The sequence below is a fragment of the Thalassophryne amazonica genome, chromosome 12 (assembly GCF_902500255.1).
Source record: "Thalassophryne amazonica chromosome 12, fThaAma1.1, whole genome shotgun sequence".
Classification (NCBI taxonomy): domain Eukaryota; kingdom Metazoa; phylum Chordata; class Actinopteri; order Batrachoidiformes; family Batrachoididae; genus Thalassophryne; species Thalassophryne amazonica.
This window is the reverse complement of record NC_047114.1, coordinates 82,728,400-82,732,162: the sequence shown is the minus strand read 5'-3', so window position 1 is coordinate 82,732,162 and position 3,763 is coordinate 82,728,400. Positions and strand designations below refer to the sequence as shown.

Sequence of the window (3,763 nt, the reverse complement as noted above, 5' to 3'; positions counted from 1 at the left end):
GGACACACTACAAGTGGACCAGGCTGATGGCAGCAGCGCGCCTTCGCTGCGTCTGGTCTGCCGCAAATTCACACGAAGAAGACTTTCGCGCCTGTGCATAATAAATCCGGGTCCTAACACGGATCGTAACGCTGCGTTGGAATACATTTGGACTTTTTTGCTGTTGTTCCAGACGGTAGAAGTTATGTTTTGTATATTTTCACACGCTCTTAGATCAGCTAGAAGAACAGAATTTATAGGGTTAATTACTTATTGTACTTAGCGACAATTAGTATCCAGCGACCGAACAGCTAGCTGGTTGCTAATTCTGTTTTAAGTACCGTGAATCAAATCACACATATAGTTATCTAGCTGTACTTTCATTTAGTTTAATACTGTGATGTTTTTCAAGTCGAAGTGTTTATATTAGCGTCTAACGGGTCCCGACTTTCGTTACGCATACGCAGAAGTCTGTATCAAGGACAAGCTCGAGCGATTGTCCATCACAAGAGGAATAAAATATCTAAAACACAATATAATCAGGAATTGTTTGTCGTAGATACAAGGGGAAAACAGATTATTTCAGAGTGAGAAAGACAGGCTGAAACATTCCCGTTCCCTCAGCCAGGTAACTTTGGTAAGTAAAGAGTAAATACCCTCAAACTCACAGGAGTCATTGTCCATCATGAGGGTGGAAAAATGACCCAAAACATAACTGGTTTACTGTCTGTTCTAGATACGGGGGGCAGATTATTTCAGAGTGACTAAGTCAAACTGAAATATTCTACTCCCCCAGGTAACTATGGTAAGGAAAGATCAACTGTCTTCAGTTTCACATTTCAGATTCAGGTAATTGTGTATGATGAGTAGAAGAAATTTAGCTACTTAAATAATACATTTGCTACAGCAAATGATTTTAAGACACAAAGCACATTAATGATTAAAAGTCATTAAAATGATTCAATGTCTGATCTCTTAAGGAAACCTTGATTTTTTTTGGGTCCACCACAGAGCTTCCAGCCTGTATATCAGTAATAAAAACTAGAGACACTTTGTCACGAAATGCCCTGTGCGCAGTAATATTTTCCATGTAAAGCGCAGTAATATGTACGTGTGGGGTAGGTATTTGGTTGAACCCTCATGTGTTTGCTGTAAACTGGGATACACAGTGGAAAAATTGGACATTGACATTATATTTATTTAGAGGATGTGGCCAACAGTGACCATAAAAAGTCAGTAGCCTTCGAACAAATGCAACTATTGTCTTTTTTTTTTTTTCTTTCCCCTGTCTGCATATATAGTAATGGTAAGTGCCACACTGGCAGAACCATTTATGAACATTAATACCCATATATGCAATTTATTCTTGCAAGACAGAAGGTATATAGTGAATGTGGTGTGTGTGACCCCCATCCGCCCTTCCCGATCAGCCTACAACAAAAAGTGGGTCGAGGTCACCGGCCTTCGAACCCATGCAAAGTACTCCTCCAAGGTTTGTACTCTGGATCTGTTCCTAAATGTTTCAAGGCTGCAGTGATTAAACCATTACTTAAGAAATCCAATCTCGACCCTAGTGTATTGAAAAATTACAAACCGATATCAAATCTATCATTTTGTTCTAAAATCCTGGAAAAAGTGGTTTTGCGACAGCTCGTGGACTACCTCACTGAGAATAATCTTTTTGAGCCACTGCAGTCTGCTTTTAGAAAATATCATTCCACAGAGACAGCACTTACTAAAGTAGTGAATGACCTTTTGTGAGCAATGGACTCAGATACCACTACAGTCTTGGTGCTGTTGGATCTTAGTGCTGCGTTTGATACTGTGGATCATCATATTTTACTCAGTAGGCTGGAGAATCACTTTGGGATTACTGGAACTGCTCTTGCATGGTTGACGTCATACCTGTCCAGTCGTTCTTACTGTGTATTGTGTAATGGCACCTCCTCTGATCGCAGGGACATGAAGTTGGGGTTCCGCAGGGATCCGTTTTAGGCCTGCTGCTTTTTTCCCTTTATGTAGCACCCCTTGGGAATATACTGTGGCGCTTTGGGATTCCCTTTCATTGCTATGCTGATGACACTCAATTGTACATGCCAATAACTGCTGGTAATCTCATTCACATAAAATCTTTGGAAGATTGCCTTGTGTCAGTAAGAAGTTGGATGTCTAGTAACTTCCTACTTTTAAATTCTGATAAGACTGAAGTTATGGTTCTTGGTCCAGCGAGGTATCGGCATCAATTTGATCAGCTAGCACTTAGCTTAGGTTCATGTGTTATACATCATACGGATAAAGTGAGGAAACTTGGAGTAATTTTTGATCCTACGTTGTCCTTTGATCTCCACATTAGAGACATTACGAGGACTGCTTTCTTCCATTTGCGAAATATAGCGAAGATTCGTCCCATCCTGGCTATGGCTGATGCTGAGACTTTGATTCATGCATTTATCTCTTCTAGATCGGACTATTATAATGCTCTATTTTCTGGCTTACCGCAGTCCAGGATTAGGGGTCTTCAACTTTTTCAAAATGCTGCTGCCAGACTTTTGACACAAAGCAGAAAGTTTGACCACATTACGCCCGTTTTGGCGTCCCTGCACTGGCTTCCAGTTGCTGCAAGATCGGATTTTAAAGTACTGTTATTAGGTTATAAAATTGTTCATGGACTTGCACCTCCCTATCTGGCTGACCTGGTAAGCCCCTATGTACCGGCTCGGGCCCTGCATTCTCAGGGTGCAGGACTTCTATGTGTTCCCAGGGTGAATGAAAAGTCTTTCGGTCACAGAGTCTTTTATGGTCATCTTTTTATTGTTTTAAATTTTTAATTCAGTTTTTTTGTTGTTGTTTTATGTTGTGTGAAGCGCCTTGGGACGAGTTCATCGTGAATTGGCGCTATATAAATTAATAAATTTGAATTTGTACCCACCAAATATGAAGTATTTGCAAGCAATATGTGCCGAGGTACATTGTGGCAAACAAATTTCAGGCGAAGGATTTGACAGTTGTGACCTTGAAAAGTAGGTCAAGGCCACCGACCTTTGAACCCATGCGAAGTATTCTTCCAAGGCACGTACCCATCATATATGAAGTTTCTGTGAGCAGTAGGTGCTGAGCTACGTTACAGGAAAGGATTTGGCAGTTGTGACCTTGGAAAGTAGGTCAAGGTCACCGGCCTTCAAACCCATGCGAAGTACTCCTCCAAAGCATGTACCCACCAAATATGAAGTTTCTGTGAGCAAAGGGTGCCGAGCTACGTTGCGGCAAAGGTATGACAGTTGTGACCATTGGTGACCTTCAAAAGTAGGTCAAGGTCACTGGCCTTTGAACCCATGCGAAGTACTCCTCCAAGGCATGTACCCACCAAATATGAAGTTTCTGCGAGCAATAGGTGCCAAGCTACGTTGCGGCGAAGGATTTGACAGTTGTGACCACTGGTAACCTTGAAAAGTATGTCAAGGTCACCGGTCTTCGAGCCCATGCGAAGTACTCCTCCAAGACATGTACCCACCAAATATGACGTTTTTGCGAGCAATAAGTGCCAAGCTACGTTGCGGCAAACGAATCGCGACCAGACAGACAGACGAAAAGACGGAAGGACGGACAGACGGACGGACAACCCGGATGCTATATGCATAATAAATAAAAGCCATGTGTTTGGGTGACTGACTTTATCTGTCAGGTTAAACTATCGTTCAAGTAAACATGAGTCAACTTGGAAAAGACTATGGTTCTTTCTGTGCAAAAAAAAAAAAAAAAGGGACACAAAACACGAAACGTGTCA

General features: G+C 41.7%; 1 protein-coding gene across 2 annotated transcripts in view; it reads left to right on the top strand.

Moving 5' to 3' along the window:
• The first annotated feature begins 74 nt into the window (after positions 1-74).
• Positions 75-3,763, top strand: part of nadkb (NAD kinase b) — a 38,483-nt gene continuing 34,794 nt past the window's right edge. Inside the window, exon 1 of one of the 2 annotated variants that reach the window (XM_034183500.1) lies at positions 75-175. The gene's annotated coding sequence lies outside the window, so the exon portion shown is untranslated. The remainder of the gene's footprint in view (positions 176-3,763) is intronic. The other variant, XM_034183499.1, reaches the window with a different exon arrangement.